Source organism: Mytilus galloprovincialis, chromosome 10 (genome assembly GCF_965363235.1).
Source record: "Mytilus galloprovincialis chromosome 10, xbMytGall1.hap1.1, whole genome shotgun sequence".
NCBI classification, from domain to species: Eukaryota; Metazoa; Mollusca; class Bivalvia; order Mytilida; family Mytilidae; genus Mytilus; species Mytilus galloprovincialis.
Genome location: NC_134847.1, coordinates 73,070,523 through 73,083,125, shown reverse-complemented (window position 1 = coordinate 73,083,125; position 12,603 = coordinate 73,070,523). Strand labels below are relative to the sequence as shown.

Genomic DNA, 12,603 nt, shown 5'->3' with positions numbered 1-12,603 from the left:
TGTCCGAATGGTGACGCGCGACTATTAATTTTTCAGAAAACTGTCCGAAGTTTTGCAGAATTCTGCAAAACAAGATTTTACGAATTTCATCTACAGTATGTATGACATCTCAAATAAGTCACTAAAGAAGCAATAGGTCAGAATCTGTTTTAATTACAAAACTTATAATTGGACATTTGAGCATGTTTTCAAAAAAGATTAGACATTTTTCTGACCAGTGAAAAATTTCTCTGATTTTAAGGCCAAAACTATGAACTTAGAATCAGTTATATTGAATATAAATCATTTACTTTCACTTTTTTTTTTCTTTTTAAAATTCTTTTTGAACTATTTACAAAACTTTCAGTTATTGATTTATCTAAAATAACAATTTTTATTACTAAAGGTTTGAGTTTCAAATACCTATATTAGCATGATTAGTAATAAAACTATTTTGTATTTACATGATATTATAGAGAAATATCTTTATATATATTATATGTAAAACTCAGATTGACTTTCGGTCCCTAATCAACATCCATTCCTCAAATCGATGTCCAAATGTTACGTCACAATGAAATAACATTACAAATCGAAGGCCAATTTTATGCCTATCTAATCGACCTCCGTTTTTTTGGCATTCTCTAATTGACGTCCGATTTTGATCTTCTCTAATCAACCCTTTTGGACACAGAATTCAAAGCTGAAGTGAACCAATAGCAGCTGAAACATTTAAACCTTTAAACATATTAATTATGTGAGACAAATAAAATCTATTTAAAAGTAATGTGTGTGGTTTTTTTTTAAATTATTACATACTAGACTAAGGATGTAAACAGGTTATGATATCAATTTTAAAATTTTAGAGATTGGTATGATTTCCTGAGAGACCACTATACACCAGAGTTCAAATAAAATGGATGTGAGCAATTATAAATTATACGGCCTTCAACAATGATAAAAACCCATACCAAAAAGGCCATGAAATAACTATGTAAACAATTCAAAATAGAAAATTAACGGTCTTCTTTATCAAAAAAAAATATGACAGACATAAACCATCGAAAAACCAATGCACTGGCCCATACAGAATATGTCAGGGTTAAACATGTGAGTGAGCACTGCATTTAATCTTAAGTAACACAGTGGTGTAACAGCACAACATAAAACATAATGCCAATTTCTTGCTCTATGTTTCACTCCAGGTCTAGAACTTTGTTTAAAAAAAAAACCTTACAGAGTCTGAATTATAATATTCTCAAAACAATTGGCTGTGCATCTTTACAATTTATTGTCTCTTTTTGAAGATTGAAAAAGCTCCTAGCTTTCGTTTGGTTTTCTTTGTTGTTGGGTTGCTTACTAATTGCCATACTTCACATGCATGTACATGATTTAATTTATTATTATGAATAGGAATGACACACTATAATGTGGATCAATTGTATTAACTTTTTATCAAGATAAACCTTATTATAGATATAGGAAGATGTGGTATGAGTGCCAATGAAACAACTCTCCATCCAAATAACAATCTATAAAAGTAAACCATTATAGATTAATGTACAGCCTTCAACACGGAGCATGTATGTTCTCAGGTTGAAGAAATGTATATATGGAAAGTATGTAAAAATGTTTGAAAACTTAGTTATCAAGTCCAGTAATTTATTATTTATTGATATTGAACATGGAGTAAAGACGACTACAATCAATAGGATGACGTTTTGGCTGATTAGAGTATAAAAATATTGGACGTTGATTTGAGAATGTGACGTCAGATTTGGACGTAGATTTAAGGAACAGGCGTCGATTTGAAGAATGGACGTTGAATAGAGGCCAGACGTTGATCTGAGTCTAACATATATATATATATGTGATTTTCCATTTTTGGACAATCAAACGAATCCCAAGACAATCAAGCAAATTCATTTACTAGTTAAAAAAATTAATTAAATACTGTCAGAACTAATACGAAAATTTTGGATCGAAAGTCTGTAATCAAAAGGGCAAAATCAAAAGCTGAAACACATCAAATGAATGGATTACAACTGTCATATTCCTAAATTTATTTTAATAATGTTTAAAAGCACGGTCTTATGATCTAAAATAAGGTGTTCTATAATCCTTTAAATGATCCATTTGAAAATTAATTTTTGAAAGTATATTTAGGTAAAATTGCTTATAATACATTACAATCAGTTCATTACATCAAACTTAAAGTGACAGACATTACCTAAATATTATTCCTACATTTTTTCATGGCCTTCTTATTTGTTTGGGAAAAAACCTCACTGTATTACAATTATCTCCCTTTGTCCATATATATAAGGCCTGTCAAATGAACAGATTTGCATTTCAAGACTTAAACCCCATGTTTTTCATGGGCCCATTGATATTCTCAGTTAAATTAACTAGCATTCATAGCTTTATTGTCTTACGTTTAAAGAAATTGACAGTCCTTTCCGGTAAAACTATACCCTATATATATGTGTTGAAAAATTCAACCCACTTTTAAACTGTATGCAAAAGTGCTTTAGTTACTGGCAGAGCAACAGGCAAATGCAAGATATGCTCTCTTATCTAAATTTAATATTTTTTTTATCATTGGGAATTTATGTACAAAAAAGGAGAGAGGGCTTAATAAAAATATTGTCCTGTCTCCATGTACCTATATGATATCTCCCAAACTGAGGAATGAAGCAGGTATGAAATAATTTTACAAACCTGTAGGCGAAAATGAATTTTTGAGAATTGTTTCAAAATATTGTATTCACTGTACATTAAAATACATAAAAGCACTAGTTGCCTTTGGTTTCTTAGGATAGTAAAAGAAGTAAGTGGTCACCATACAAATAAAATGACTTCAGTTAATAATGTTATCCTCATCCAATGGGTTTAAGAATTAAGAATTATTAAGAATGCATTGAACTTCACAATTTCCATTGAAAAAGCATGCATAGGACACATTCATACAATGTACAAAAACATGTATGATCTGACCATAGGTTACATCATTTTAAAAATGTCATATAAAGCATATACAGATAAATTATTAAATCTGTCATATGTCAATAATTTTATTTAATAACATTCACATTTAATATTAATGTTAACCATATGTACAAATGTATCAATTATACCTGCAGAATTAACTTAAAATGTTATATATCTATATATAATAAAGCATTAAATCTTCCATGTACATGTAGGTCTATAATTGTATTAAAGAAACTCCCATTTAATATTAATGTTAACCATATACAAGAATGTATAAATGTATGAATTGTACACGCAGAAGTCAATATTAACATTGATATATATAGAGCAAATTATATCTAATACTAATAAGGTCAAAGTTTGTGTATTGAGTGGTTTGCTATGTTTTGTATAAACTCAGTCATGTTGTCAGTTGTAGTATAATTTGGACAATAGACTTTTTTCATGTTACCAACTTTTGGCCCTGGACAGGTTCCATAATCAGTGGTCTAACATCCAATCATGCTTGCAATCATGCTTGCAATGGGTACAGTTTTTAGGAAATTTTTCTGCTTCTTGTTTTCTATAGACGACAAAATCATTGGAGAATTGCAAATTTTGCCCCTTAATTGCTCTGATTTAATGACTGAGTACAATTAACAGGATGCCCAACTATAGAGAAAGAAACCTGTTGAAAAATTATATAATCCCGAGTCAAAAGCCGTTAATCATGTTGATGTGTTAATATGAAAATACACTATTATGATTGGCATTAAAGTGGAGGGATCATGTCAGTGGCTAATATATTATATACATTTGTCACTGAAATAGTAGCTAAAAACAGTGTCCTTTTTCTGATTGTGAGCCAAGTGCTTTAAGAATTGGAAAAGTTCCAATCTTTCCAAAAAATAATTTAATTAATTCACTTCAATATATATAATATACTATTTATTTCTGTTCACCAATGTAAGGTAATATTGGTGAAAAGTTGATTTCTTTAAAATTGTAAATATCCCACACATGCAACCAACAGCACATAATCTTGGTAATAGTCATAGTTGTGACTGATTCAGTGAGTGTGGAAATAAGGAAATATAGATGGATATGATCTTCTTCTGTAGTACTTTCAACAAACACTTGTTCCAGCGAACAGGTGTTCTCCTTAGAAACTGTAACTGTTATAAACAATGCAATAATACCTGTACCTATTGGAAATGACTTTATTTTGTATGGAACAAATACTATTGTTCCAGTGGAAATAATATTATGATATCATTACGTAAGTATTTCTGTATTGTCCTTGTTATTGGTCCGAGGACAAATAACAAGGCCAATACAAAAATACACGTAATAGTATCTTTATTAATTAACTACAGTGTTACAACATTTTTTTTAATTTCATTTCACAAGAGATAAATATTTTTACCTTGAAGTGGAACTATCCAAATCTCGGTTTCTTTTTATTAGATGCAATACATAATGATCTGGTGCTGTTTCCGGTTGTCTTCAGCATTTTCTCATCTGATGAATTTTTCTACCCTTTCCAGTCACTATAGAGTGTTACAATTTTAATTTAAAGGCAACACATAAATAGTAATTGGGAAAGGTACTGCCATTGCATGTCGTGCATGTGTTATGCAGAAACTAATTGAATAAATTAAAAAAAATAATATAGGAGTTGAAATGATACAACTATCCATAAGCCAAATGATTAAAGAACGAAGATTTGCATAATTACAGAATGCATATATATATATATGCCTGTTTCGGGTTTAAAAATAAATGACAGTTTACAAAAAAAAGGGAAAGTAAACAGTTAATCGATTTGTAGTATTTATACCATCGTGAAATTTATGAGGTCGTCAAGAAATGAACTTTGTGATAATCTACTCGTTCCCCAAACCTGAAATAATTCCATCGTTTGCTTTCAAAATGCTTTTTAAATTAATGTGACCATCTTTAGCCCGAAATATATGCCATACTGAACTTTACAGCATGTTTAAGATGACTAAATGAGAACTGCGTCTTCCAAACAACTGTTTACTTTCAGTTTGTGTTTATCGAGACTTTCGATATAAAAACTAGACGTTCCGAAATCCTGCATTTGTGTCAACTCGGCCAATACAGAAAAAAATCTATATTGGCCGAGTTATTCTGTATTGGCCGAGTTTACACCTTATATTGCATAGGCAGTTTTCATCATATTAAGTCCAATAACCATGATAACAGAGTAGTTAATTAATAATACATAATATTACTTCCATTTGGAACTTAAATTATGAAGGAATGTATGGTCAAATCATTAGTTTCTTACGTCATTTGTTTTCCTACTACATGTACTATGCATGCTTTTTCAATGGAAATCATGATGTCATAATGCATTCTTAATATAACAAAAACCCATGTGACTATGATATACTTTGTGACATTACAAGTTCTGTAGTGTATAAATAAATTTAGTTGGTTAAATCATTTAGGTGTTCCCTCTGGTAGCAACTGTGACCCATGTGGACAATAGACTGAGGGAAAACATCTGCACTTCCTTATGTATGTCACAATGAATTTCATGTTTTTAACACATCCATTTTTGCCAAAATACTCATCTCTTCTTCTTCTTCTTCTTCTGATATACAGTTACAGCTTCATTATTATTGAAGATTACGAACTGTTGACTTAGTGTCTTAGCATGTCACTTGGTTTTTCAAAAGTACTCAATCATTCATGATTTAGTAATAAAAGTATAGTCTATAGAAACTGAGACTACTATGGGTTACACTAATGACTGGACCGAATGACAGGACCGAATGACAGGACCAAATGAAAAATGCTAATAACTTTTTCATTTCGCAAAGGATTGATCTCAAATTTGAAATATAATAAGATTTCATTATTTGATAAATAGATTTAAGAAAAAAATTAAAAAGTTTCGTAAGAAACTTTAGAAAACGTGACATGACCAACTCAGATAATGACAGGACCAACATCGAGAATGACAGGACCAAATCAAATTGCTAATAACTTTTTTGTTTTTAAAAGGAATTATTTCAGATTTGAAATATAAAATGGTATGTGATATTTTGAAACCAAAATGTTATAAAAATTATAGATTTATTTTCAAAAACTTTCGAAAACGTGACATGACCATCGCTGATTGACAGGACCAACATCGACAATGACCGGACAAGATGAAATTGCTAATTTCTCTTTTATTTCTCAAAATATTTTTCTGAAATTTGAAATATAATAAGATTTCATCATTTATCAAATAAATTTTAAAAAAAATACACAAAAAATATGTAAGAAACTTTAGAAAACGTGACATGACCAACTCTGATAATGACAGGACCAACTTCGACAATAACAGGACCAAATAAAAATGCTTATAACTTTTTTATTTTTCAAAAGAATTATCTCAGATTTGAAACATAAAATGATATATCACATTTTGAAACATTTATGTTTTAAAAAATAAAGATTTATTTTCAAAAACTTTCAAAATCGTGACATGATCCCATCGCTGACTGACATGACCAACCTCGACAATGACCTGAACAAATGAAATTGCTAATTATTCTTTTATTTCGCAGAAATTAAAATATGTGAAGATTATACCATTTTATACATAAATATAAGAAAAAGGTATAAAAAGCTTGCTGAAATGTGACCTGGTTAACGTTGTCAAAAACAGGACAATCCTCGACAGGACCAAATAAAAATGCTAATTATGCATAACATTTGTCAGAATATTGTTCTCAAATTTGAAATAATGACAATTAAGACCATTTTGTACATCATATAAGAAAAGTATAGAAAAAAAAAACGTATTGAAAGCTTGCGGTTGTGTGACCTGACCAACATCGGCTATGATCTGGCCAATGATTTTACTGAAATTGTTCAATTCTGATCCATAATTAGTAAGATATATCTTATAAATTCAGGAAAATATATTCTATGGTGGTTAAAATTCTTGACCTAGCTACTAAACATGCTAAACGTATGTTGGCAGAGAGTCACAGGACATGCAGAGTCACAGGACAAAAAGACACGAATGATCACTATATTTAAGAAAGAGATCTTGAAATATTTATATGTAATTACATATAATCATTTTATAGTTTAAGAGATTGTTCATCAAACTATAGATAAATAAAATTCAGATTTATTGAATTGTCATCATAATATTTCTTGACATCATGAAGCCCAATTTAAGCCACTTTTAAAAGGTATCAAACCTTTTAAAGTAGTCCGTGAAAATGTTTGATTCAGTATATTTTATGAAATATTTGAAACTACCAAGAAATCATGCATGCAAGGGTCGGGAATACTTCAAGAAATGTTTGTTTATTTATTATGAGGGGGGAAAAACTATCAAGATATACCCTGCATATACTCAAGCATACATGGAAATAATTATTTAATGTTCTGAAAATATTTAATAAAACAACGACATAAACTATTATGTGATTTTAATTACTGTCATCACAATCTTTATTGGATTTATCAACTTATTTATGGCTTATGTCACACCTTTTGTTTGTTACCTTATAATTGTTTTCAGACGTGTCAGATTATGTCCGGTAATTAATATACAAAATAATCTGAATGAATGAATGAATGAATGATCTTTATTCTCAACCCAAATACATAGTTAAAGAGTTAAGATATAGCATGTGTGAAATATCAATTAATATGATAAATATTTACACCAAAGATAAATAAAGTTAGCTTTTTCCCTTATTTTCTAAAAACTTATAAATCATTCAATCTTAATGTGTGTTTTTTAATTATTATTATTAATTTCAACCAGGATTTCTATAGTAGGAACTATGGTCATTTCACGTTTTCGCAATAAAAAAAAATCTAGATTTTTTTTTCTTTAATTGATGTTTCAAAAGATGAGATCACATTTTATTTTAAATCTGATATAATTCCTTTTCAAAATTAAAAAGTGAATAACATTTTTATTTGGTCCTGTCCTTGTCAAGGTTTGTCCTGTCATTGTCAGTGTTGGTCAGGTCACATTACAGCAAGCTTTTAATATTTTTTTCCCTACATTATTCCTATTTTTATGTATAAAATGGTTAAATCTGACTATATCTCAAATTTCAGAAAAATATTTTTTAGAAATAACAAGTAATTAGCAATTTCATCCGGTCCTGTCATTGTCGAGGTTGGTCCTGTCAGTCAGCGATGGTCATGTCACGTTTAAACTTTCTATATTTTTTATAACATTTATTTTTTCAAAATATGACATATTATTTTATATTTCAAATCTGAGAGAATTCCTTTGAAAAATAAAAAAAGTTATTTTACTTTGGTCCTGTCATTGTCGATGTTGGTCATGTCATTATCAGAGTTGGTCATGTCACGTTTTCTAAAGTTTCTTACAATTTTTTAATTTTTTTTTTCTTAAATCTATTTATCAAATGATGAAATCTTATTATATATCAAATTTCAGAAAAATATTTTGAGAAATAAAAGAGAAATTAGCAATTTCATCTATCCAGTCATGGTCAAGGTTGGTCCTGTCAATCAGCGATGGTCATGTCACGTTTTCGAAAGTTTTTGAAAATAAATCTATATTTTTTATAACATTTTGGTTTCAAAATATGACATACCATTTTATATTTCAAATCTGAAATAATTCCTTTGAAAAACAAAAAAGTTATTAGCATTTTTATTTGGTCCTGTCATTCTCGATGTTAGTCCTGTCATTATCAAAGTTGGTCATGTCACATTTTCTAAAGTTTCTTACAAAACTTTTAAATTTTTTTCTTAAATCTATTTATCAAATGATGAAATCTTATTATATTTCAAATTTGAGATCAATCCTTTGAGAAATGAAAAAGTTATTAGCATTTTTCATTTGGTCCTGTCATTCGGTCCTGTCATTCGGTCCAGTCATTAGTGTAACCCGACTACTATAACACATGTGTTATAGTAGTCTCAGATAGAAACGAAGATCAACGAAGGGTCCAAATGGGGTCGAAGCTGACGTGTTTATGATGATAATTTCCTTTATGGTTTTTGTCAAAGGCATTGGAAGACCCAGACCCACTAACAACGTATATTAAATATACGTTGATAGTGGGTCTTCCAATGGATAGAAACAAGTGCCTGTGGTTTTTGTTTTGAATCATGAAATTATTGATGAATGTACACGTACTACAGTATGTTTTCGTGTACGAAGTGAAACTTAGATTTTATACAATTTACCTCATTGGGTTCTATTTCAAAAATGTTTGCACACTACATTTATGTATTGATACATGTCACTTGTTACTGTTATAGTTACTGTAAGTTAGTAATACTTTCGACACATGTGATAAAACGAAAGTAGAATTCCCGCCAAATAAAGAAATTATGAAATTGTAGATCAGTGCCAACTCGTACCCTTGACGGCACATACTCGACCAACTCGTACCCGATTTTTATCAGCTCAAGCTTTCACAAAGAAACTCGTACCTAAACTTTTAAATTATGTATATTGTAGTAATTTTCTAACATAATAGTAATTAATAAAGAAAGATACAAAAATTATAAACATACACACATGACACATATCTTTATTCAATTTGCCGGGTCATCCTGATCATGTATGAAATATTTGCCACTGGACGTTAAGGATGTACTTAGGTGAGCTTTTGGAATAAGTGTCAAATGTTCGGACTCCTCAATGTTTTTCCATACGAAACAAGGTAAACTATTTTGCCCCATAACACCTATTTATCTTTTAACGTAAGACTTAATAGCTCATAAGAGGCCATTTGACCAAATTTAAGCAGATTCTTGATTTTCTTTCTTTAGATTTGAGACCCAAATAATACCAATCCAAATACAAGGTAAAAGTCCGATTTAGCCTTTTTCTCACAATATTTCATAAATCAAATATCTCGAAAAGGAGCTCCATAACCTATCAATATTTTTAGCTTATTTTGATCCGTAACTAACACTCTCCCAGCTTAAAGTATCAATTTTTAATTCTTGATTTATTTAATTTTACCTTAAATCACCCAAGTACATCCTTAAGTGTAAAGCAAAATATTGTTCTATGAGACAATATTTCATACCTATGTATCATGAAATATTTTCCTCGTCTATGGAAAAATGTCCAGAGAAGTACAAATTTGCATAGTGAAATTGTGTCTGTATATAGACAATATTTCACAGATGAATACTATGGAATTTTGTCTTGTTAAAGGGAGGTTATATTTTGTGTGGAAAAAGACAATTTTTTATAGATAAATACTACGAAATTGTGTCCTGTTAAAGGGAGGTTATATTTTGGTTATATTTCTGAGTATTGAGACAATATTTTATAGACAGATTGTCATTAAATTTTGTCTCATGAAGGGGAGGTTATCAACATATATTCATGTTAGAGAAGGTATATAGGATTTTTTTTCTGTGACACATACCTGTGTTTATATTTACAAAATAAGCGATTGTCAGTACCTTACTTATACATGTATTTGTACAGTATAATGTAATAAAATGAAACCTTTGTTAGACAATTCTTTAATCTATAATTAACCATTTGTAATGTATCTATGCAAATTTGAAACTCACTATTAACAATAATATAAATTCTCTACTCTAAAAATGTGCATGCTGCATGCTCAATGTGTACTATTTCTAATTGTGAAATAATTCGATTAAAAAATATTTTCAAAGCCAGTATTTCCTAGTGAAGTATTGTCATGAACAGAATTTCATAGTGAAATATTGTCCAGAAGGAGGTGACAAAATTTCATGGACAAGGACACTATTTTATAATGAAATATTGTCCACGACAATATTTCATTATGAAATACTGTCAGTGGACAATATTTTATATGAAAATTTGTCCGACAGCCAATATTTCATGGAGGACAATATTTAATGTTACATAAGCAATAAATAATCAATCAATCAGTCAAATTGCCGGGTCAGATTAGGCATGATATAAATGCAGTACTTTGATTGAGGTACATTTTTCATGGACACACAAAATAGAGTCTTTAAAGAGTGACCTTTCAAATGTACTCTATTTGATTTGGTTATATCTAATTTGTGTGGAAGCGCTTTATTAAAAAAAAAGACAATGAAGTCCTCAGACGTATGTAAACATGGTCATACATGTGTAAGTATCCGCAGGGGAAGTTGTATATTCAGGATAAACTAGAAAAAAAGTGATTGAAAAGTGATAGCCCGGTAGTCAAAAACTAAAATATTCAAATACACTGCAGATTTCAAACTGAATATGAAGTGCCATATCGATAATCACTAACCTTCTGAGACCTCTATAACACATGTTTTTTTTTTTCATTTAAATTGTTTTACATTTGTCATTTCGGTGCCTTCGAGAGCTGACTATGCGCTACTTGTTTTACTCAATTTGAAGACATACGGTTACCTATAGTTGTTAACTTTCGTGTCATTTTGGTCTCTTGTGGGGAGTTATCGCTCTGTCAATCATACCACATCTTCATATTTTTTTTCTTATAGTTGTCGTATGTTCTTCAAAAATAAACACACGACATCACAATATGTCAAACTATAGTATTATACAATCTGAGTTAAGCGAAGTTTTGAATAAATAAAAATGAGAAAAAACAATACTCTGTCATTCTACATTGATCATGTACCTCGTAATGAGAGACCAATAAAACAGGTGTCGCCACCTAAACTGCTTTCATTGTAGGACATGCGATCCTTTACTTTTGAGTTGACAGATCGCTGATACAGTTTTCATGGAATATAATGACTGTTCACCATTTTTGTGTGTAATGACATACAGTGATCTATATATGTCGCCGAGGAGTTGTAATGACTTTTTCCCATTTCTGTGTGTTATGACATACAATGATCTACATATGTCACCGAGGAGTTGTAATGACTTTTTCCCATTTCTGTGTGTTATGACATTCAATGATCTATATATGTCACCGAGGAGTTGTAATGACTTTTTCCCATTTCTGTGTGTTATGACTTTTTCCCATTCTGTGTGTTATGGCATTCAATGATCTATATATGTCACCGATGAGTTGTAATGACTTTTTCCCATTTCTGTGTGTTATGACATACAATGATCTACATATGTCACCCAGGAGTTGTAATGACTTTTCCCCATTTCTGTGTGTTATGACATACAATGATCTACATATGTCACCGAGGAGTTGTAATGACTTTTTCCCATTTCTGTGTGTAATGACATACAATGATTTATATATGTCACCGAGGAGTTGTAATGACCTTTTTCCCATTTTTGTGTGTTATGAAATGCAATGATCTATATAAGGCACCGTGAAGTTGTATCTTACTATAAAAATTCCCGATGTATCATGTGCACTGGGTGTATCACCTACTGCATTTTGTAATTCTTTGTGTTCTTCAGGAAACTGTGAAGTTAATACATATAGGAAGATGTGGTGTGAGTGCCAATGAGACACCCCTCCATCCAAATAACAATTTAAAAACAGTAAACCATTATAGGTCAATGTACGGCCTTCAACATGGAGCCTTGGCTCACACCGAACAACAAGCTATAAAGGGCCCCAAAATTACTAGTGTGAAACCATTCAAACGGGAAAACCAACGGTCTAATATATATAAAAAACGAGAAACGAGAAACACGCATAAATTACATAAACAAGCGATAACTACTGTACA

The 12,603-nt window shown here is 30.3% G+C and overlaps 1 protein-coding gene across 6 annotated transcripts in view; it reads right to left on the bottom strand.

Moving 5' to 3' along the window:
- Window positions 1–9,308, bottom strand: part of LOC143048338 (potassium voltage-gated channel subfamily KQT member 1-like) — a 110,788-nt gene extending 101,480 nt beyond the window's left edge. For all 6 annotated transcript variants that reach the window (XM_076221969.1, XM_076221974.1, XM_076221973.1 and 3 more), the window contains exon 1: window positions 9,169–9,308. The gene's annotated coding sequence lies outside the window, so the exon portion shown is untranslated. The remainder of the gene's footprint in view (window positions 1–9,168) is intronic.
- Between the last annotated feature and the right edge of the window lie 3,295 nt (window positions 9,309–12,603).